This window comes from Hypanus sabinus, chromosome 1 (genome assembly GCF_030144855.1).
Source record: "Hypanus sabinus isolate sHypSab1 chromosome 1, sHypSab1.hap1, whole genome shotgun sequence".
Taxonomy (NCBI): domain Eukaryota; kingdom Metazoa; phylum Chordata; class Chondrichthyes; order Myliobatiformes; family Dasyatidae; genus Hypanus; species Hypanus sabinus.
Window position 1 is genome coordinate 147,008,586 of NC_082706.1, and position 25,055 is coordinate 147,033,640.

The following is a 25,055-nucleotide window of genomic DNA, read 5'->3' on the forward strand; positions in this document are numbered from 1 at the left end:
CCTGATGCCGGTGGCCGGAGGTGGGGACATCGTAAGCGGTGTGCGAGGAAGCGGAAGCGAGGCGAGCAGCAGGAGTTTGTGCCAGGAAAAAAGCAAACCCTAGCCGTCCGGCTCTCCTGTCCACTTTTCTCTCCAATGGACATTAAATTGGACTTCAACTGTGGCAACGAAATACTCAGTGGGAGTACAGAAACAGATGGAATCCTGGATGCCGCCATTCAGCTGTTATTTATATAACAGAGTTTCCACCAAGCCATCGGACTGCCACTGCCCTCTGCTGTGCCTATTGTCTTGTTTATTATTTATTGTAATGCTTGCACTGTTCCGTGTACTTTATGCAGTCCTGGGTAGGTCTGTAGACTAGTGTAGTTTTTGTGTTGGTTTATGTAGTTCAGTGTAGTTTTTGTACTGCTTCATGTAGCACCATGGTCCTGAAAAACATTGTCTTGTTTTTACTGCATACTGCACCAGCAGTTATGGTTGAAATGACAATAAAAAGTGACTTGACTTGACTTGAAAAAGTCCTGAATAGAGGAAAATTCACATCCACAGATGTGCTGGGCTGCCCACACAACTCTCTGCAATGCCCTGCAATTAAGGGTAGTACAGTTTCCATACCAGGCGATAACACAGCTGTACAAACTAGTTATTGAGTGACAATTGTTACGTATCCCGTAACTGGATAACTTACCAGCAAAGATAGAGAGGTCTGTTGAAGTCCGGTGTCACTATTTCCAAAAGTTTTTATTTACAAAAGTAGGGTTAATACAAACATTCAGATAGTGCACATCGTCAACATTCAATCTAAAGCGTGGGTATAGTGATAATCATCATTAAGAAGTGAGCTCTGCTGGTGTCTAGGGGTTAATAGATTGTCCGTTGGAAATATAAAAGTCACTCTGAAAGTCTGCAGGCCTCAGGCCTTTGAAAATCGCTGGGTTTTGCGTGGGGCGACTGAGAGAGAGAGAGATTGGGGGAGAAGAGAAAGAACTTGCCGAGTCTCGATGAATCTTCCGTGAAATCGGGGGAGCGTTGGTTTCCTCTCCCCGATGTTAGTTAAAAGTGGTTTTCTGTGATTCCGGCCACAGATTCCAATCCCGGAATCTGACGCACGTGGCTTCCTTCAGAATGGCTTCCCGCTGCTGCGGGACACTCTCGTGTCTTCTTGGTGCGTCTGAGGGGGCTGTCCCCCCTGAGACTCTCCTTTATACTTCCTCACGGGGTCGCAGGTGTCAATCAGGTTGTGATGATGCAGTCTCTCTCTCAACCAGCCCACCTTGCCCGAGGGCTTTTCACGTGGGCTCCATGAGACAATAGTCGCTGTTGTCTTTATTCTGTATCCCTGGTGGGAACTGCAATTTGGCACGTTTCTCTCTCTCTCTCCGACTGGGTCTACTGACCCCCCCCCCCCCCTTTCGACGGGTGCTCTTGCGATTCTCACAAAGGAGGGGGCTGGGATCATAACACCTCCCCTCTTAAAAAACGTTTTTACCAGCGGTTAAAACGGAGTGGTCCACAGTCTTACAGGAGTTTTGAATCTAACACAATACACAAGTTTTTCTTTTCACAAAATACTACCATTATACATTCAAGTCAGTATCTAAATAGTTAACGATTACAGTGTCCCTTTCTTTAATACCTTAACATTGCGAACTGTATATCAGACTTCAATTCAATAACCACCTATTTATTTTTTTTCTAAGCAACAAAACTAAGGAGGTGTGACCTTAGCTTAGGTGCATTTACAAAAATTTACGCGAATACTAATCGTTTCAGTCGTTTAACTTAACTGGCAGGTCTCCAAAGGGCTGTCTTTATTATTCAGAGGCTTTGGCGCAAACCCGTTCAACCTGCCTGGCTGTCTAACAATGGCATCTCCCTTAACCGTCACCTCTTTTTTGGCGAGCCCCCCCCCCCCCCCCCCCCCGTGGGGAACTTGAGTAATTTTTCGTGGTGAACTCCCGCCAGCCCTGTTCATCGGGGTTATTTTTGCAACACCATGCCCCAAACTTAGACCCTTTTCACCCAATTCTTCCATTTTACCCAGGTGGCTGGCCCTTTTATCAGTCCCCTTCAGGCTATTGGTGTTTGATTCAAACTCTTCGCTCAAGTAGCCTGTCGAAGGCAGCCTTTTCACACCCCATCCTGCCATAACAATAGAGTGGGGAGCCCCGCTATTCCCCGGCTCACTCTGTGAGCGATCTGCCAGGTTTAAGATTTCTTCCTTCGATTTGGAAACTACAGGCTTTTCGTTTCCTTCGCCAACAATCCTCACTCCCCCATTCTTAAATTCTGCATTAACTTTGAACCCACCTTTGAGTACAAACACCGGGGAACTCACACTTCCCCCGGTTACCAAGGTTAACCCTTTTCCCACTGAACCAAGTCCATCTGACCCACAAGGACGGCCGCCCCGTTCCACTGGGTCAGATACCTCAGACTTCTTCTGAGCTCTGTTACTAGGTTCAGCACCTCGGGCATCCTCATCTCGGACACACTCAAACGGGACATTGGCCTCTTCCAGGCTTTCAACACCCGTACCTTTTTCAAATTCTAACTTCCCCCGATCCTCCCAGTTACTCTCTGGGCAGCTCCCACCCGGGGAAGGCACAACCCTGTGAGCTGAAACAACCTCCTCGGCCTTTTCAGCAGACTCCTTCGAGGCAAGGATATCTTTTCCATCTAGGACTGCCCTCCTCTCATTATCGGGAACACCTTTAGAACTCTCAAGTTCTTCAAACAATTCTGCCAAACCAGACAGATCATCCATGTCCAACTCTGGACCTTTTAACAGCTTTATCTGTTTCTCATTATTTCCTACCTTTAGGACCTTTCTCTTCGCTAAAGGCAGATCTATCTCCTCTCCCTTACCCCCTTTCACTTTACTACTCTTCGTCTTACCACCCTCGAAACCCGCATGGCACAGGGTCAGCAAAGACGTCTCGGCCAAATCAAAACTGGCCAGATTTAAACTGCTCTCGTTCACAGCTCTCTCTCTCGACAGGCTGCGAGTGACCGCACCAGCGAGATGGTCCTTGGGCGCTAGGGACGGGGCCACCACACTCTCCGGTCGGCAGGTCGGCAGCATGGTTGACCAAACCTTACCCCCTGCTAAGTCATTTCCCAGCAGGATGTCCACATCATCTCTCGGGAATTCTGAGGGCACCCCTATTTCAACTGATCCATACACCAGCTCACAATCCATAATGACCTTATATAAGGGCACCATTTCTATCCGTTTATTTATTCCTTCCACCTTTACCATGCCCGTTTCCCGACCAAATTCTAGAACCTTATGGCTAACCAGGGATAATTCAGAGCCCATATCCCTCTAGATTCGTACAGAAACTGGTGTGTCTCCCTCCGTCACAGACACGGTTCCGTGTGACAGACAACTCCCAGAGCCTTCTCGTACTCTGTCTACCCTCGGCTCTCTGGTCGATTTGCTGATTACCACGGCACACCTGATAGGGACTGTGGTTTTCCCTCTTCCTATCTCCTTCCTCGGAGCAAAGCATCGAGATGCAATGTACCCCTCCTTTCCACAATTAAAACAGGTCAAACCCGGAACCCTCTGGCCGTCTTGCCTTTCCCCCTCAACCTTACCGCTAGCTCCCGGTGGGACCTCTGCCTCACTCGTCGGACTTTCTGGATCGTTCCCACGGTCTCTCTGGGGACCTTTATTCGAGGGTCTTTGTCTTGTGGGTTAGGGCATATTCGTCCGCCAACCTGGCAAATTCTGAAATGGACTTATCCGGCTTCTCATTCAAATACACCCGGATCTCCTCCGGAACACAACTTTTGAATTCCTCAATCAAAAATAACTCCCTGAGACGCCCATAATCCTCGCCCACTCTTTCCGCGGTGCACCAACGGTCCAAGAGCACCCCCTTTTCATGGGCTAGCTCGGTATACGTTTGATTCCATCCTTTCCTTAAATTTCTAAACTTTTGTCTATAGGCCTCAGGTACCAATTCGTAAGTCCGGAGAATGACCTTTTTTACCTCATCATAATTCTCCGCTCCTCCCTCCTCCAGGGACAAGGCTGCATATGCTCGTTGGGCCTTCCCCTTTAACACACTTTGTAACAACGCCACCTACTGCTCTTTTGGCCACTTCTGATTTACTGCCACCTTTTCAAAAAGCAAAAAATAGCTATCGACATCTGCCTCCTCGAACGGGGGCACCAATCTCAACTCCTTACTAACATTAAACCGCTCTGCTTGGTCTAACCCTTGATCTCTTTGCTCGTTCTTCATCTTCTCAATTTCCCAGTCATGTTGCCTCTGTTTCTCTTTCTCGGCCCGTTCCTTCTCTTTCTCTTCAGCTTCTAGCTTCTTTAGGTGAATTTCATGCTGTCTTTGCCTTTCCCTCTCTCTCTCTCTCTCAGCCACTTCCAGGTCTTTTAACTTAAGTTCACATTCCAACTTTAATTTCTCCACCTCTAACTGAACCGTCCCACTTGATGGTACCTCTTCAGGGATATCTTCCAATACCTCATCTTCAAACACATTCTTCCCAACGTAATACTGAGTTATGGCCCTTCGTACCTCCCGCTTGTTCATGGACGACCTCACTTCAGTGAGGTTCAACCCCTTCGCCAAATTTAACAAGTCTGATTTGGTGGCCGCCTCTAGCGCCCCCACCGTCAGGTTTTCCATAAATTCACCCACGTCCATCTTTGCTGGTTTCCCATCTGGCTTCCTGCGTAACCAGATTCAAGTTTTTGATTTACAAGCCCGATTCACTGGCCTCCCAATTTGGTGTCAAATCCCGGACGAGCCCCCAATTGTTACGTATCCCGTAACTGGATAACTTACCAGCAAAGATAGAGAGGTCTGTTGAAGTCCGATGTCACTATTTTCAAACTTTTTACTTATAAAGGGACACAAAAGTAGGGTTAATACATACATTCAGATAGTGCACATCGTCAACATTCAATCTAAAGCGCGGGTATAGTAATAATCATCATTAAGAAGTGAGCTCTGCTGGTGTCTAGGGGTTAATAGATTGTCCGTTGGAAATATAAAAGTCACTCTGAAAGTCTGCAGGCCTCAGCCCATTGAAAATCGCTGGGTTTTGCGTGGGGCGACTGAGAGAGAGAGATTGGGGGAGAAGAGAAAGAACTTGCCGAGTCTCGATGAATCTTCCATGAAATCGGGGGAGCGTTGGTTTCCTCTCCCCGATGTTAGTTAAAAGTGGTTTTCTGTGATTCCAGCCACAAATTCCAATCCCGGAATCTAACGCAAGTGGCTTCCTTCAGAATGGCTTCCCGCTGCTGCGGGACACTCTCGTGTCTTCTTGGTGCGTCTGAGGGGGCTGTCCCCCTGAGACTCTCCTTTATACTTCCTCACGGGGTCGCAGGTGTCAATCAGGTTGTGATGATGCAATCTCTCTCTCAACCAGCCCACCTTGCCCGAGGGCTTTACACGTGGTCTCCATGAGACAATAGTCGCTGTTGTCTTTATTCTGTATCCCTGGTGGGAACTGCAATTTGACACGTTTCTCTCTCTCTCTCTCCGACTGGGTCTACTGACCCCCCCCTTTCAACGGGTGCCCTTGCGATTCTCACAAAGGAGGGGGCTGGGATCATAACACAATCCATATCTCACAATGCTTATCAGCAACCCAAGTATGGGCAATATTACTCTACGAAGAGCTGGATTCCTTTGCTTTGTCATACTATCTGATTTGTTGCCCTGTTTATGTTGCACTTCCCCCTAGTAATGTCAAAAAGCTACAGCTGAGAAATTGATGCATCCATTAGTACACCGTAAAACTCATAGAAAAGGCAAAAATCCACTGTGAAATTTTTGAGTAGCCAGAAAGGACAATTAAAGTAGGACTTGCATGGATTTCTAGTGGAACCTCATTCAATTTAGTACAGGTCCAAACGCTTTATTGTACAGCGGTCAGAAAAGGGTATCACCCCTCAAAAGGGAAATTCCTCATGACCGTCACACAGCAACAGTACTCACAATGGCTGAATATGAAGGAGAGAGGGGCCATGGGGTCTCGGGCAGGTAGATTGGGGGCGAGGAGTAGTGAAGTTACTGCGAGAACAGAAACCTACTAGGAGTACCTGCAAAAGGTTCCGCAGGGGTCTCTTCCAAGGCTGAGAATTTTCACACAATGAAATAAAACAAAAAGAAATTCCACGGCTTTATGAAATATGTTAGGATGATATACACAGATCACTGTTTACATCAACAGAGCCGAGATTCCCATGGTAAACTGTATGCCATTGAAAGTTTCAAGTTCTTTAAATGAGGTGCCTTTCATCAGGAAACACAGATGTATTCAACATATAGTCACAAAACAAGAGAAAATCTGCAGATGCTGGAAATCCGAGCAATGCACACAAAATGCTGGAGGAACTCAGCAGGCCGGGCAGCATCTATGGAAAAGACTATTGTCTACGTTTTGGGCCGTACCCTTCAGCAGGATTGGAGAAGAAAGATGAGGACTTAGAAGGGAGGGGAGGAAGAAGCACAAAGTGATAGGTGAAACAAGGAGGTGGCGGGGTGAAGTAAAGAGCTGGGAAGTTGATTGGTGAAAGATATACGGCAGAAGAAGGGGGAATCAAATAGGAGAAGACAGAAGACCATGGAAAAAAGAAAAAGGGGGAGGAGCATCAGACGGAGGCAATGGGAATGGCAAGGAAATAGTGTGGTCTCATCGTGACAGTAGACGAGGCCATGGATGGACATATCGGAATGGGAATGGGAAGTGGAATTAAGATAAGTGACCACTGGGAGATCATCTCTTTCATTTCACACACGTCTGCCCTCACTTGATCCTCCCACCACCCATCCAGGGATAGGGTTCCTCTTGTCCTCAACTACCACCCCACCAGCCTCTGTGTCCAGTACATAAATCTCCATGACATCCACCATCTCCAGCATTCTCCCACCACCAAGCACATCTTTCCCTTTCCCCACTTTCTGTTTTCTGCGCTTCCTACGCAACTCCCTTGTCTAGTCTTCCCTTCACACTGATATCCCTCCTGGCACTTATCCTTGCAAGTGGAACAAGTGCTACACCTGCCCCTACATCTCCTCCCTCACTACCATTCAGGGCCTCAAACTGTCCTTCCAGGTGAGGGGACACTTCAGCTGTTGGAGTCATCTATTGTATCCGGTGCTCCCGAGATGCAATGTAGATTGGGAGACTGCTTCACTGAGCACTAACACTCTGTCTGCCAGAAAAAGCAAGATCTCCAAATAGCCACCCATTTTAATTCCACTTCCCATTTCCACTCTGACATGTCAGTCCATGGCCTCCTTTACTGTCGCAATGAGGCCACACGCAGGTTGGAGGAGCAACATCTTATATTCCGTCTGGGTACCCTCCAACCTGATGGCATGAACATCAATTTCTTAAACTTCTGGTAATGCCTGCCCTCTCTATTCCCCATTCCCTTTTCCTTTTTTCATCTTATCTCCTTGCCTGTCCATTGCCTCCCTCTGGTGCTCCTCCCCCTTCTTCTTTCTTCCGTGGCCTTCTGTCCTCTCTAATTAGATACCCCTTTCTCCAGCCTTGTATCACTTTCACCAATAAACTTCCCAGCTTTTTACCTCACCCCTCACCCACTTCTAGTTTCACCTATCATCTTGTGTTTCTTCCTCCCCTCCCTTCTAACTCCTCATCTTTTTTTCTCCAGTCCTGCTGAAGGGTCTTGGCATGAAACGTCAACTGTACTCTTTTTCATAGATGCTGCCTGGCCTGCTGAGTTCCTTCAGCATTTTGTTAATGTTTTGTATTCAACATTCTTTAGGTAATTTGAGCAAGAAATCATTCAAGTATATGTTATAATCTCAAGTATATGTTATAATATGGATCTGAGTGTGCATAATTACAGTATAATGCATCACCTGATGAGTGGTATTCTGCTGAGGGCTGTCGTGGTTGGCAATAAGGACATTGTCACTAGGCCTGCACTGGATGGAGACTTTCCAGGCTTCGCTGGACAAATGTCTCCCTATCTCTTATAAAACATGGTAGCTGATAACTTCTTTCTATGATTTTTGCTCCTCTTGCTCTTTCGGACTCCATTTGGCTCCCGATGCACTCCATTGTGCATCAGTTGCTGTCTTTAGTTTGCAAAATTTTACAGCATGAACACATCATAATGCAATCTCTGAGACTACATTACTGGTCACAGACTGATACTGGGATCCCTGAAATTAACAACACTTCTGGGAGAAGGATAAGCACAGAATGTGCATGTGCCTGGTCTGTTCTTGCATTTAATGCAATTTCACCTGGGAATGATTGCTACTGCAGTCTATCCCAGATAGAAAGGGGTTTTGTGTAGTTACATCTAAAAAATGAATGCAAGCTGATCTAGTTTTGAGCTCATGAACGTTATGCCTGAGTTAACACAAACAAGGACGCTCTTTTGTGGATATCAGCCATTACATCTGAGGCTTGTTTGGATGTGAGTGCCATTGGCAAGGCTTGCACTTATTACCCATTGCTAACTCTTCGAGAACTAGCTTGTGAGCTGCTGTCAGTGAGAGAACTTGGAATATTGGATCTCGAGAAAATTGAGCATTGCAACCCCATTTATCATTATGGTGCAAAACCTCCGGTAGTATGGCCACACGTTTGAAAGCAGCGACCTCTTGGGGGCCAACCAAATCATTAAACGTCTTTTGAACGATTGCAGAACAACACTGGACCCCAAGAACTTCAGCTACTGTAGTCAGGATGGTGGTGAAACTGCATGTCCTGGGTTGTAGCGAGTCGCGATCTTGCCTACTGTTTCAGTCCAGGTGAAGTGACACTGGAGATGGTGTAACGTGCTTGGTTGGAGGGTGCTGGCCTATCCAGTCAGTGCTGCCCTCTGGTGTCCAATTGATGACATTAATTCCAGGCTAGGTTGCATACTGCCGGGAGCTGCCCCATTAATCTGTGGGACATATTGCTCGGGGACTTGGACTATACATATGTTATTTCTCCCCGTGACTTATGTTTTTTTTTTGCTCACTATTTTAATTCATGTGTTGTGTATGTTTTGCACCTTGGCCTCAGAGGAACACTGTTTCATTTAGCTGTTTCATGTCTGGTTGAATAATAATAACATTTGAATTTGATTTGAAAAAGAGTGCAGCAACCTGGTCTCAGTTCCTTCAAGTTTCCGCCCAGTTGCCTCTGAAGAAAAGACTGGTTTAATTTGGTGCCAGGTTCATAAGTCAAGCAGTGTTTGGGGAAAGGCTTGAAACCCTTGCATCTTTCTAATTCTTATATACCGATATCATAGATTACACATGCTTGTGAGGAAAACATAGAACGTTACCCCAGATCTTCATCTACTAAGCATGGACCACGTTCCAAAATAGTCCTGCATGTGGACTTCCATATGTTTCATCTAAATTACTAAAAAGTGATTTTCTTTTCAACACACATCTTAAAAACAGAATACAAAGAAGCAAAGATGTTCCTGGACCCTTCACACAGCCACATATATAAGGGGTACCACAGTCACACATGAATTACAAACCTACCTGTGATACGTCTAATCAAGATTGGAGCTTCTTAAAATGTGCCTTCTTAGCGGAAACTACTTCTTGGGTATCACACATTAACAAAGATACTTGACTGGTGCATCGAGAATAATCCATTATTGTCTTCCATGCCAGACCACCCAAAAAAAAAGATTTTGATAGGGCTGTACAACATGATTATTGGAATTACTGCAGTGACCTATGTTTGTCAGAGTATTGGGAGCAGAGGACCTTATATGATTCAAATTCCTGTTATATACATTGTGCATTAGGAAGTGCTGATCATTTAGTGTTGAATTTTATGCTTCAATCACATAACACATAAAGAACATACAATTTGAAATAGAATGTCTAGCCCATTATGACAAATGATTTAGACACTTCAGCACTTGAAGGGTTAAGTCTCTGAAAACAACTGTCTCAAATATACATTTCTCATTTAGATGAATTAAATGTTAAACAATAGGCTTCCACAAAATAAATATAATTTAAACCTCATGAGGTAAGTCTATTCAGCACATTCTCTTTAACAACAGTATGAACACCCCTAAAATATTCATGCACAAATACAAATTATTACAATAAATCAGCTCTGGATCATGCTTTGATGTCTGAATAAAGTTGCCAAATAAATTCAGTGGATTTTATTGTCTCTGTAATTTGTATCACAACAACAACAAAAATCCAGCCTTTATGAAAGGAAAATTTGGGCATTGAAATGCATATAAAAGATTTATTCCTTCCCTCACAAATAAAATTTATTCATTGCAACCACCAGCCATCACACAGATGGTCAGAAAATTGGCTTTGTGCATGGTGATGTGGATTCCAGCATGAATATTAATATGAAACAGATGTAAACACATATTAATATGCATTTGTCTTACATGCCCTGACTGTAAAATTCACTTATTAAAGAAAGTCCACTGGAAAATTAGAAAGTATAAAATAATAGTAATTACAAATAATAAATAAATGATGGGGCACTTTAGGATTCTAAGACTCAGCCACATGCAGACAAAAGCACATATCTTTGTTCTGAAGCTCATTCTTTTTAAAGTGTATAATGTAAAGTCACAACGTGAACCCGAGAAATGCATTGTCGTACTGAAAATTAAAAGCAGTTAGGAAAGAAAGTATTAAATCAAGAGCCATAAAATCAAAAGGTTTATGGCAGCCTTAACACAGTAGGACTGAATTATCATGTTAATTTAATTTCCATTCCCAAATGAACCAGAAGGCACAATAAAGGTCAATTAACTAAGTACCTTCATGCTTTCATTTCTGTTTATTGCTTCACTTAAATCAAAGGCAGACGCTGAGAAGACAAACTTCATCTGTTATCTTGTGAGCTTCTTGCAGAAGGAGAACCAAAGCCATCCCTCCACAATGCATTGATGAGATGAAAATTCAGGAGATGGCAGACTGGCATAATTTTATTCCCCAGAGGAAAAGGAACATTGTTTAATGTCTTGAATTTGAAGGTCTTTTGTAGCTTAGAGCAAAAGCAACACATTTTTGATCACAGAAATAAACATTTTCAGGATTATTTTATTGTTATTGTCAACTTAATAGTAAATAGTTTTGAAATAATTTTAATTAAAAGTATGTTTTTAGACATGGTGAAGACTTAAGTTGAACAATTTATAATTCACAGCTACTGGGGATGATTTATGAAAGACAATTTAAAACAGCATGCTAAATAGTTCAACTCTGCAGCATAATCTATTCCACTCATAGGTTTATAATTTTATTTGAAAATTAAATATGGCGAGGTTTATTTGTATAATAAATTCTAAAGCCAAATTCAAACTCTTTGGTAAAGAGAAGGAGATGCAGCTACTGATGGTATGTCTGACCTATTCAACATACTTCAAATTTACTCTTTTGTTCAGAATCAAAACTAAGAGATTAATTTATGGCATCCAAATATGCTGGCGATTTTAAGTCAATCATTTTAGTTCATACACTGCAAAATTGAAAAAAATATTGCTAATGCTATAGCAATAAAGCTGTTGAAGCATCAGAAATGGTTTATTGTTGGATTAGTAAATCTCAGAACTAACAGAGTCTTTAAGTAAAATATGAAAAATTAACGTGTACTCCATTACACCCACTTCCTTTTGGCCCTATTTCATCTGTCTTTTTCTTTAAAGTTTACAAACAAAGCTTCTACTTCCTTCTACTTATCATTATCAAATAAAGCTTAACACTTGCCTTAGTTTTCTAGACTTACATTTTTATATAAAAATATAATTTTGAAAGTCAGAGAACATAACGAAGGTTCAGATTGGGTTAGCACAGCTCTCACAATCTTGGTTCATTGCTGACTTTGGATGCGATGTGGAATTTACTCAGTATCTTTGTGATGCATGGGTTTCCTCCAGGTGCTCTTGTTTCCTGAAGCATCTGAAAGATCTCTTGCCTGATAGGTTAATAGACCTGTAAATCACCTCATTTGTTATAGAACAGGTTACAATGAAACAACTAGGGAAAATGGATTAAATGGATTGGTGCAGAAGCCAGTGTAGACCAGGCGGGCTGAATAGATCTATACTGTAAGAAAATACGAAACACTGTAATAGGACTCTGTAAACTTAGTTCTGATAGTGAAAAAGTGTGGCTGAATAATTTGATATTAATTATTTTAAATCTATGCAACTCAGAAATGAGGCAATGCAAATGTCACCTATTATTAGACAATCAACAATAAAGTCTAAGTCTTGCCTATCCGGGTCTCGGTTTCTGATAACTGTGGTGCCTTAACTTGTTGAGGAAAATTCTTTGATAATTTATTTCCTGCTTTCTAAAATGCTGTTGATACCATGCATTTTAGAAAGTGATTCCTTTAAGGAATGAATCAACCTTGGTTATGATTCTGGTTAAGGCACTTTCTTATGCTTAAATGGGCTGCAGTGATTATTTCTATAGAGATAGTTAAATTTGTACCTAGGCCAAGGTGGATAAGCTCAAGCAAGTATGCATGATCAATAGGAAATGAAGTTTGGATAAGATTAACCACTTTAATGCAAACTGCACATGGAAGCAAAATGAGGAATGTATGAAATCTTTCCAACAATGAAACTAAAAGAGACATCGGCGTGCTTTGTAGATTGTGTATCAGACTGCAGTGGTAAATAAAGCAATTGTGTTGCCAGATTAGGTAAAGTGTAATCCTCAAAGGCTAAGATGAATGGATTCAAGTGCCCTGTGAAGTTGCATTAAGGTAAAAGATATACAAGGACACCTGAAATTATAGTAACATTCAGCGGATCAGACAGTATCAGTGGAGGGAAAAACACAGACACAAGAGATTCTGCAGACGCTGAAAATATTGAGAAACAAACAAGATGCTGGAGGAACTCGGTTGTTGACCCTAAGTTTGGATTTTTGGTATCAGGTTATAGCAGTGAGGATGGTTCTATGTCCTCAAAAATCACCTACTACAGGTAAATGAATAGACAAAATTGTCATCTGCACAGTTACATATGTGCACTGGTGCAATGAAAAGCTTACAGGAGCATCACAGATACATTAAAGACACATCAGTCAGAAGAAAAACATAAATCATACCAGAAAGAACACAACTAGAACAAAGTAACAAAGTTCATTGTAGTAAAAAGTGGTCGTAGTGTTGCTGTAATGAGGTAGTGATTAAGGTTGTGCAGGTTGTTTCAAGAACTGTATTATGGTTAATACAAGCGGCATCATTTTAAAGTGATTGGAGGAAAGAATACAGGATAGGTTTTTTCCAGAGAGTGTGTGGAACGTGCTACCAGGAATGGTGTTAAGGATATTTAAGAGACTCTTAGGCATATAGATAAGAGAGAAAAAATGGAAGGCTGTGTGGGAGGGAAGGGAAGGATCTTAGAGTAGGTTCGAAGGTTGGCACAACATTATGGGCTGAAGGGCCTGTATCGTACTATTTTATGTTCTAACTGAATGGGTGAAGAGAGTGATTGTTCTTGAACCTAACGTTGTGGACAAGTTTCTGGGCCTCATGCCTATGAGAAGATGCCATGGCCTGGATCTGTTTTGATAGATGTTGAGTTTTGAGGTGGAGTCTCATGTAGATAGCGAGCAGACTGTTTGTAGAGACTGCGAGTAGGCTAAACAGTAGACTGTTGCATGTTCACCCTCCCGCCCCTTCCTGAACTCCATTATCAGTTCTTTAGATTTGGCAGCCAAGGTACATAATAAATAGACCAGAGCCAAACAAATCCAGAAAGTAAATGACGTAGGAAAGATGGGCTTTCGTTTAAAGGATGCTGACACCAGTACAAGGACTGGGAAGAGCTGCCCTACTAAGAAAAGCTGAACCTGAACTCACATGGAATTGAGTACTAGTGGAAAAGATATGGAGCACTAAAGGAGAGACCACTCATAACCATAATCTAAAGAAAATGTAGTTCAGAGACCAGAGCTGAGAATACAAAAAGAAAAGAAAGTAACATCCAGAAAAAAGTGTTAATCTTTTTTTATACCAACACGGGTGGAGCCTACGAGGCTGTGCCCCACCCTCACCTCGGATACTCAGACTACATTTCCATTTTGCTGATCTTTGCACACAGACCACTGGTTAAACAAGGCAAATCAGTTCACAGGGAGATCGGGGCCTGGCCATTTCGGTGCTGCAGGACTGCTTTGAAAGCATGGAGACAGGAGCACAGATTCAGGGAGGCAACTACTTACGATCATCACGTCAACATTGATGGAAATGCGGGATTGGCGACTCGCTACTTAGGAAAGTGCATTGAGGACATTACTGTCATTTAACACTACACTACCAGAGCAAATCAGAAACCATGGCTGATTGCAGAGATTCCTGCACTGCTTGGGGATCAGGACGCTGCTTTCAGATCGGGGTCCAGAACGACTCTCAGGTCATCAAAAGCTGCACCCTTCTGTGCCATCAGGAAGGCGAAGCATGGGTGTACACAGAAAATCCACAGACATCTTTGAGACACCAGTGAAATGCAGCATATGTGGCAATGTACACAAAGCTGGCCGATAACATCCATCTTGTGTGTCAATGACAGCAACCCCTCCCTTCCTGATAGGCTGAATGCTTTCTGTTATGACCAATCAAATGATAAGCCATTGAGGAAAGCCCCCTCACACCCTGAGGAACAGGTACCCTGTCTGGCCACAGCTGAGGTGAGGGGGACCCTAGTCAGGGTAAACTCACACAAAGCTTCAAAGCCAATTAACATACTGGTCAGGTACTGAGGGACATCTCTGAAACAGTTCACTGTCTCTGCAGGCCTCAAGGCAGCCAGCATCATTTCGGTGCCCAAGAGAGCAATGGTAACTGGCCTCAATGATTGCTGCCCAGTGGCACTGGCAACCTGACAATCACGAAGTGCTTTGAGCGGCTGGCAATTGGTCGTATAAATTCCCACCTTCCAGCTAAACTGGGTCCTTTCCAGTTCACCTACCGCTCAAACTGACCCAGTAATGATGCCATAGCCTCAGCCCTCCACTCCATACTGTTCCACCTAGAAAACGATGCCTTGATGTTGTTCATCAACTTCAGCTTGGCATTGAATATGATCATCCTTCAGAAAGTGGTGGATAAGCTATCCTTATTGGGATTCAACACCCCTGTCTGTAACTGGATCTTGGACTTCTTGATGGGAAGACCCCAGTCAGTCCAAGTTGGCAGGAACAGCTCAAGCTCCGTCAGTGTGAGCACTGGTGTCCCCCAAGGTCGCGTGCTCAGTCAGCAGCTGTTCACACTGCTGGCTCACGACTGCACTGCCAGATTCATCCTAAACCACAGTGGTTGGCCTCATCAGCAACAGTGATGAGTTGGCATACAGAAAGGAGGTGGAGGGGTTGACACATGGTGCATGAACAGCAATCTGCATCTCATTGTCGTCAAGGCCAAAGAGGTTATTGTGGACTTCAGGAAGAAACAGGTCAACCACTCTCCATTGCATGTCAATGGCTCTGCCGTGGAGAGAGTAGAGACATAAAGCTTCTTGGTGTGCACCTAACGGATGATCTAACCTGGACCCAAAACATCACCTCACTAGTCAAGAAGGAACAGCATCATCCACACTTTCTGAGGAGACTGAGACATGCAAGGCTCCCTGCCCCCATTCTACAGCTTTCTACAGGAGCACCATCGACAGTGTCCTGTCTGGCTGCATCATTGTGTGGAACAGAAACGTTAAGACCCTATAGAACACCAAAAAAATCGCTGAGAGGATCAATGGGGTCTCCCCCCCCCTTTGTGACAACTAATGGGAGGATTGTACCCGAAGGGCCTGAATCATTGTTGAGGATCCCTACCACAATCTCTTTGATCCTCTACCGTAAGCAAGGATGTGCAGGAACAGCAGCGCTATTTCCACCAGACTGGGTGACAGCTTCTTGCCTCAGGCTGTGAGACTAATGAACACCCTGTCACCACTGAGGTCTTGTCACTAGGACAGTGAGCTGCTTACTGGTGCGGCACTTTACTACGTGCATTTTGAATTACATTTTACTAACTTATTTCTAGTATAATATTTTGGTTTATGTGCTGTTTGTGATATATATTGTGTGGGTGCACTGTGGTCCAGAGGAACGTTGTTTTGTTTGGTTGTAGTGCAGTCAGATGACAATAAACTCTGAACTTAAACTTAATGTTACTGCATTTGAAAACGAGCATTAAGAAAGGTAATACCTTGGGTATGGCGTTCAAGTCAGAGTATCTAGATGGCTGGGAGGAATAGGAGCACATGGCTGATTTGTATTTTTGCATTATACTATTTCATTTATGATTCGAACTTGAGATGCATTTACAAAGATCAGCTTCTGAGCCAGAGACAGGCCTAGTAATTGTTAAACAGGCGAGTGAACTTGATATGGATTACAGTAGTTCATAACGAAAGTAGGACCCTTTCACCACAGTTTGTGAGATTGGGTGCCTTATCAAGGGGAAAGAGTACATGGAGAAGTTACATTGCTTCATGGGGGTTCAGGAGGGTGCTCGACAAAAGGATGTAACTCAGCGCAAAACAGGAAACAACCCAAGCCTTGCTACTGTTTCTGAACAATTTCCTGTTCGGTAGTCCTCAGCTGACCTTCCACCATTCACCTCCAACAGTCGTGGCCAGGATTATTTCACACTTCTGCCTACAAACACCACTTCTTATTCTATTATTGTAGAACAGCACAAAGCACTGGCAGGACGGAGACTAACTCCAGCACTTGCGCCCAAGATAATTTTGTCTAAGCTTCTTAATACAACGGAGATAGTATTCTGAATCTGAAAGCAAGATGCATGTTGTAGGAATGGGGCAGGGCAGTGAATTATCTGCTACCTCCATGCACAGGAGAAATAACGAGTGGCGGAGCCAAGATTTGTGAGTAGCTGAGATAACATTTTCTTCTGCATGGAATGTGCATGAGTGCTCCAACAATTTGCATGTTTACATTCACAGGGTATGTTTTACAGTTGGTGGATCCAGCAAGCGATGGCCAGGAAATTGAGCAGAGAATCTTATTGTCACATTCCTGTCTGAACTGCAGTCCTTCCAAGGACCTTATTATCATATCTAAAATGATGGCAATGGAATTATAAATCTTATTTCCAGCTTTTTTTATGGTAGGTATGCTCTGCATTCAGCTCACTCATGGAAAAATATCAGACCATGTGAAACTAAAACAGATATGACCCTACTACCCCTTTACACCTGCCCTGCCATCAAACGGGTCATGGTGATCAGATCATGGCCTGAGCTATGCCTTTCTGAAAGCTCAAAGTATCCTTCTTTTACAGAAATGTACTAGTTGGATTGTTGTGTTAGCATTCAATTATTAGGATTCTGAAGGCTGAGTTTTTGATTGTTCACCTTTTATCTGCATTTTCATTCGCAAAATATTTAACTGTTAAATTCAATTTTGGCACGTCCTTATCTCCTCTGATTTGAGGTTTCTTTTAGCCCTTTCATACCAGATATTCTGCAATTCGGACAGCCCCCACCCTCCGTGTCTCCTTTGCCCAGTCTTTCAAGTAAGCTTCACTTCAGGCCAGCAGGCAGAGATCCTTTTTCTCTAAGTTGCATCATTTGCGCATTTTATTCTGTGCCTCTGTCAGCTCTTCTTGGTTCTTGGGTTCTACCATTTAAAGAATTTAATAGACATCTCAAAGGCCAACGAGATGTTGTTAGTGGTAGTAAAAGACATAGCACTATAAAAGGGATGTAAAAGAAGTGGGGGAGTTGCACTATTGATCAGGGAGGATGTTAGAGCTGCACTTAGAGAGAAGATCCTCTCTAAGTGGTGGCCAGGCTTCAAAAGAAGCTAAAGCCAAACTGGATTTATTGCTGCTAGAGACATAGCTGTAATTTGGAGCAAATACAAACATAAGTATCAGAAGGTAAGAGAAATGATCTGGCAAATGTGGATTGGGACAGTTTGTTTTCCAGCAAAGGTGTGCTTGGTAAGTGGGAGGCCTGCAAAAATGGAATTTTGAGAAAACAAAGTTTGTATGTGCCTGTCAGAGTAAAAGGTAAAGATTACAAGTGTAGGGAATCCTGGTTTTCAAGAGATATTGAGGCCCTGGTTAAGAGGAAAAAAGGCGCATAGCAGGTAGAGGCAAGTAGGAACAAATGAGGTGCTTATGGAGTATAGGAAATGCAAGAGAACACCTGAGATAGAAATCAGGAGGGCTAAAAGAAAGCATGAATTTGCTCTAGCAACAAGGTGGAAGAGACTCTACAGATACCTTTTTAAAGCAAAAGGATTACAAGGGACACAAGATATGAATGGTAATCCATGCATGGAGCCAAAACAGATGGGGGAGGTCTTAAATAAAATGTTTGTTTCTGACCTTACTCAGGAGAGTCTGTACAAGAGAGGCAAAGTGGCATCAACTTCATGGACCCTGTACAGTTACAGAAGGGGAGATGTTTGCTAACCTGAGGAAGGTGGATAAATCCCCAGGGTGTGACAAGGTGTTCTCTCAGACCCCGTGGGAGGCAAGTGCAGAAATTGCTGACACCCTAGCAGAGATATTTAAATCATTCTTAGTGACAAGAGAGGAACCAAAGGATTGGAGGACAGCCAGTGCTGTTCCACAGTTTAAAAAAGGCTCTAAACATAAACCGGGAAATTATAGGCCAGTGTGTCTGACATCCGTTGTGGGAAAGTTATTGGAAAGTTTTCTAACTGGCCATATATATAAGCATATTGGATAGACATGGATTGATTAAGGATAGTCAGCATGGCTTTGTGCATGATAGGTCATGTCTAACCAATCTCATAGAGTTTTTTGAGGAAGTTACCAGGAAAGTGGATGAAGGCAAGCTGGTGTATGTTATCTACATGGACTTTAGAAAGGCATTTGACATGGTCCCACATGGGAGGTTTTATCAAGAAGGTCCAGTTGCTTGGCACTCAAGATGAAGTAATAAATTGGATTAGACATTGGCTTTGTGGGAGAAGCCAGAGAGTGGTAGTAGATGGTGGCCTCTCTCACTGTAGGTCAGTGACGAGTGGAGTGCTGCAAGGATCAGTGCTGGGTCCATTGTTGTTTGTCATCTATATCAATGATCCAGATGATAATGTGGTTAACTGGATCAGCAAATTTGCAGATGCCACCAGGATTGGGGTCAATGAGGAAGGCCTTCAGGACTTGCAGAGGGATCTGCATCAGCTGGAAAAATGGGCTGAAAGATGGCAGATGGAATTTAATGCAGATAAGTGCAAGGAATTGCTCTTTGGCTGGACCAACCAGGGTATGTCTTACAGTGAATGGTAGGGCACTGAGGAGAATAGTAGAACAAGGGGATCTGGGAATGTAGGTCCATAATTTGTTGTAAGTGGTGTCACAGGTAGATAGTGTCGTAAAGAAAGCTTTTGGAACTTTGGACCTCAAAACTCAATGTACCGAGTACAGGGGATGGGATGTTGTATAAGACGTTGGTGAGGTCTAATTTAGAATACTGCCTGCAGTTTTGGTCACCTATGTACAGGAAAGATGTAAACAAGGTTGAAAGAGTACAGTGAAAATTTACAAGGATTCCCAGGTCTGGAGGGCCTGAGTTATAAGGAAAAATTGAATAGGTTTGGGTCATATTCTTTAGAACGTAGAAGATTGATGGGAGATTTGATAGAGGTATACATAATTATAAGGGGTATAGATAGGGTAAGTGCAAGCAGTCTTTTGCCACAGAGATTGGGTGGGACTACAACCAGAGGTCATGGGTTAAGGGTGAAAGGAGAAAAGTTTAATGGAAACATGAGGGGAAACTTCTTATGTTGTGAGAGTATGCAATGAGCTGCCAGCACAGGTTTGATTTCAAGATGTCTGGATAGATACATGGATGGTCAGGGTACGGAGGGCTATGGTCCTTGTGCAGGACCATGAGAGTAGGCAGCTTAAGTGGTTTCAGCATGGACTAGATGAGCTGAAGATTCTGTACTTCTCTGTGACTCGAAAGTGCTGGAAGAACTCAGGCTCAGATGGCATTCTGTGGGGGAAATCTATCGAGTCAGTTTGAAATAAGGAGAACCATGGCGCGAAACAGCGACTCCTTTGCTAGCATCTTCGGAAATAGCTCTATTTCTATCTTTAATATCTGTATTTTTCTCTTTCAAGGTTCGTTTGAAGACCCTGACCTTGAGTTGCATGCTGACTTCGGTTCTTTTTGGGAATGGGACCCGCTCTCTGGGTCTCACGTCTGGCTGCTATTCGATATGCAGGGTGCCTTCAGGGTTCTGGGATTCCGTGGCTCTGGAGGCAGGCAGACTCGAGGTCGGTGCTGCCGCATGGAATTGGTGTGTCGTGGGAGATGGAAGATCGAAAGCAGCAAGCTGGCTGCTGGCTGTGTGCCCAGAGACCCACGTTATTTGGGCACAGAGCTCGGAAGAAGCCATGCAACAGACTTTTAACATTGTAAATCAGCAATTTGTGTGTTATATCTCCCCTCTAGCTGTGAGATGGGGTCACCTCTTATTACATAGAAACATAGAAATCTTACAGCACAATACAGGCCCTTCGGCCCACAAAGCTGTGTCAAACATGTCCTTACCTTAGAAATTGCCTAGGGTTACCCATAGCCCTCTATTTTTCTGAGCTCCATCTATCTGTCCAGGAGTCTCTTAAAAGACCCTATTGTATCCACCTCCACTACTGCTACCAGCCAGCCCATTCCACGCACTCACTACTCTCTGTGTAAAAAACTTAACCCTGACATCTCCTCTGTACCTACTTCTAAGCCCCTTAAAACTATGCCCTCTCCTGCCAGCCATTTCAACCCTGGGAAAAAGCCTCTGTATATCCACATGATCAATGCCTCTCGTAATCTTGTACACCTCTATCAGGTCACCTCTCATCCTCCATTGCTCCAAGGTAGTAAAACTGAGTTCACTCAACCTATTCTCATAAGGCATGCTCCCCAATCCAGGCAACATACTTGTAAATCTCCTCTGCACCCTTTCTATAGCTTCCACATCCTTCTTGCAGTGAGGCAACCAGAACTGAGCACAGTACTCCAAGTGGGGTCTGACCAGGGTCCTGTATAGCTGTAACATCATCTCTTGGCTCCTTAACTCATTAACTCAATCCCATGATTGGTGAAGGCCAATGCACCATATGCCTTCTTAACCACAGAGTCAACCTGCGTAGCAGCTTTGAGTGTCCTATGGACTTGGAACCCAAGATCCCTTTGATCCTTCACACTGCCAAGACTCTTACCATTAATACTATATTCTGTCATCATATTTGACCTACCAAAATGAACCACCTCACACTTACTTGGGTTGAACTCCATCTGCCACTTCTCAGCCCAGTTTTGCATCCTATCAATGTCCCGCTGTAACCTCTGACAGCCTTCACACTATCCACAACACCTCTGATTTTGTGTCATCAGCAAACTTACTAACCCATTCCTCCACTTCCTCATCCAGGTCATTTATAAAAATCACGAAGAGTAAGGGTCCCAGAACAGATCCCTGAGGCACTCCACTGGTGACCGACCTCCATGCAGAATATGACCTGTCTACAACCACTCTTTGCCTTCTGTGGGCAAGCCAGTTCTGGATCCACAAAGCAATGTCCCCTTGGATCCCATGCCTCCTTTATCCTTATTAGAGAGAGAATTACCAGGTGAATGAGTAGTCTCAGGGGTACTGGAAGTCTGTGTCTTTATGGATGCTTTGCTGCATGCTTGAGTGCTCAGTGGTGGGGGGGGGGGCGCTCATGATTTGTTTTTGCTTGTGGGGGGGTCGTTGCTCTGCTGCTGCTTCTGTGTGGGTGGGGGGATCTGGGGGTACTTGGGCTTATACCACTTAACTGTCAATCATTCTTTGGAGCACACCTCCATCTTTTGTGGATGTTTGCGAAGAAAAAGAATTTCAGGATGTATATTGTATACATTTCTCTGACATTAAATGCACCTTTGATGTGGAGTCAGTGCTGTGTTATGTATTTAGCGATAGTTGTTACCCGGTTCGGATGTGGCCCAAGTGCGGAGTGAGAGACATTGAAGCAGGTCGATAGTTCACCATCTTTAACGTGAACAGTGTTAAAGGGAAAATAAACAATAAGTGCTAGGCCAAATAGGGCCATTAACTAAAACTCTCAAATGGGAAACAAAGCCTACACTGTGGATGAAAAGAAAATCTAAAAATTAAATGAATACTGCTAGTCTTCAGCGTCAGTTGACTTGAAAGTCCAATTTCTCAGGGAAGGCCAAAAGCGAACAGGCAGCGAGGCGTTGCTGTGCTCTCTCTGAGTCTCGAGAAGCACTATGACGACAAAAATGGACTTAAATACTTTCACCATTAAATATAATGAGCTGACACATGCAAATTCACAAGCACGGTTGCCTTATCTACTGCACTGCAGAATCCGTGGTTGTGACATTAATAAGTGTATTTGAATATCTGTCCCATTAACTTGAAAAGGAGAAAGTGATAAATATGATTGAAATCATGCAAAAATCTGCAAAATTCATAAAGTTTCAAATTAAATTATCCAATCAGTTACTTGATATGCTTGTATTTGAATAGAGGGGTTAAATTCCCCCATCAAGTAACCACCTGTTAATGAGCCACTTGACGAAGGTTCTGAGAATTAAGATTTTTCAACTTACTTTGTTACAATTTTTTATCTTCCATGGCTGAAATAATTAACCCTCAATCTTCCAATGTCAATAGCATATTTCCATGATAGGCTGTTGTGTTGTCCAGAAAGCAGGACCTTTAGGGCTGGTGAGATGTTTAGAGAAGTAAGCCTTCTTTTCAAACATATTCATATTTTTGTTTTTTTTCTCCTTTGGTTCCTTTGAAGAATGGATTTTCTGCATTTTGTGTTATGGGAATGCTCATGTCGATGTTTCTTCTTCTATTGATGTAGTATATACAAGATGAAAGATCACTGTTAAGAAGTGCTAAGAAGGTCACTCCCTATTTTGCACATGGAGCAAATTAAATTAAGAAGTCTACTTTTGGAGCCACACCGTCATTATCCCCTTCTGCAACTGTGCCTTTGCATTGCTCAACGTACCGTGGGATACATGGATCTCAACATTGCTATGGTGGTGCTAATTCAGTGCTGAGACTGAGTGAGGCTGTTTCCTGGGAACCATCTACGTAGTGAGGCTCCCTGATGGCGCTATAGTTAGTAAGGTTAATTACCATTATATGCATATCTGAATTCTGTGGCATATATAAGCTCAATCGTGTGCAGAGCTTCAGCTGATATAACCAGAGTTCATAGATAATTTTACAAGAGAATTAATACATTTACGACAGCATAATAAAAATTCACTGTGCATCTTTTTTAAAGGAGGAACATTACTTTCCAAGTTTGAGAAGGAGAATATATAAGTGATAAACTCTGCTGAAAATAATTCTTGTTATATTGTGTTCCACTTGTGATTGGTCTTCCTGTATGATAATTAAATATAAATGCCATAGATGGCTTTGGAGGCCAAATCATTGAGTATATTTAAAACAGAGGGTGATAGTTTCTTGATTAGGTCAAAGATTATGGTGAGGAGGCAGGTGAACGGAGTTGAGAGGGATAGTAAATCAACCCACTATGATGGAATGGCAGAACAGGCTTGATGGGCTGAATGGTCTAATTCTGCTCCTTTGTCTTTATGGCTTTATGGTATTGTAATATTCCACATGGAGTTTTACTTGATATCAATTAAATGCTTACCTATTTTGTCTGTCAATTGTTACATTACTTGATTGCTGCACTATTTTCATTCATGTCTCTGTCTTAGCATTCACATTGTTAAAATAATTTTAGGTGTTGCTATTGCAATCACAGAGTAAGCACTTGCAAATAATGAATATAAAAGGATGATTGAAGCCTATGTTAACAAATTTTCCAGGGTCTTCATTGCATTGAATGCAAGCCACAATACAAAGCTTTCTACTCAAACTTACTCTTTCTGAGGACTTAAAACCATCAATCTAAACTTCTTTTAAAAAAGTACAGTTTTTTAAAACTATGCTTGAATCAGTGCCCTTGGTTTACTTAATGATCCATTCCAGTCTTTTCAAACTCGTGGTAAATTGCAAACTGAGTCTGGTCTTTCAAGTGGGTTTTGAAATTAAAAGGAAATAAAATTATCAATGAAAGTACTTAAACGGGAAGAAAATGCCTTTGCCTTGTAAGAACAATATTATCTTACCTTACTAGTGGAATTCAAAATTAGAAAGAAACTGGGGTCATAGTACTTTTCTGGCTCTGTAATTGTGTCAAGGTAAAGGAGAATATTGACATAGTTACATACAGTACATTTGGAAACCACAGCACTTTAAGCACAAGTATTGTAATTTATTTTGAAGTATAACATGCTGAACATGATATGGTCCTGTAAAAATGTGGTATTTTGATATGGGTTACAAGAATAAACAAGAATGGAATAAAGTAATTCCATTGTGCTTCCTTCCAGAAATGACACATAATCTTCCCCATTACCCATTCTATCTATTTAATATTGTAGAAATGAGTTACAAAATGCATTGATGATAATGTAATGAAATCTTAGAAAAATGCCAGCTTATCCATTAGATGTACCCTACATCATTAATTTTTGACTAAATGCTTTCAAATGCATTTATTTGCTTGAGGCTAGTCCTTCATTAGGTCATCTTTAGAACATAGGAAACAAGAGCTGGAGTAGGCCCCTCAGGCCTTCTTCACTTTTGGGTAAGATCATGCTGATTGCATTTTGGCCTGAGCACCTCTTCCCTCTTTTCTCTCAATATCCCTTGATTCTCTTGAAGTTTAAAGGTGTGGTAGTCCCTGTCTTGAATAAACTTCATGCCTCTGCCTCTGGTAAATAATTTCAATGGCTCCTTAGAGAATAAATTCCTGCTTGTTTTTGTTTTAAATCATATAACCTCTTCTTCTGAAATTCCGCTGTTTAGTTCTGTATGTCTCCCACTTGGTCCACATCTTTTTAATATCCACCTGGTGAATTCACCCCTGTACATTATAAGTTTCAGGTCACCTGTCATCTCTTTTGTAACTTCAGTTCTAACATAGTGGAGCTCAGTATTCCAGTTAACATCATCCTTTAATCTCTG

The 25,055-nt window shown here is 42.7% G+C and overlaps 1 protein-coding gene across 5 annotated transcripts in view; it reads left to right on the forward strand.

Moving 5' to 3' along the window:
• Nucleotides 1-24,332, forward strand: part of LOC132398780 (RNA-binding protein 12B-like) — a 225,819-nt gene extending 201,487 nt beyond the window's left edge. For 2 of the 5 annotated variants that reach the window (XR_009513820.1, XR_009513806.1), the window contains 3 exons: nt 16,943-17,106; nt 20,104-21,612; nt 22,864-24,332. The gene's annotated coding sequence lies outside the window, so the exon portion shown is untranslated. The remainder of the gene's footprint in view (nt 1-16,942; nt 17,107-20,103; nt 21,613-22,863) is intronic. The other 3 variants (XR_009513807.1, XR_009513809.1, XR_009513808.1) reach the window with 3 other exon arrangements.
• Nucleotides 24,333-25,055: the final 723 nt, after the last annotated feature.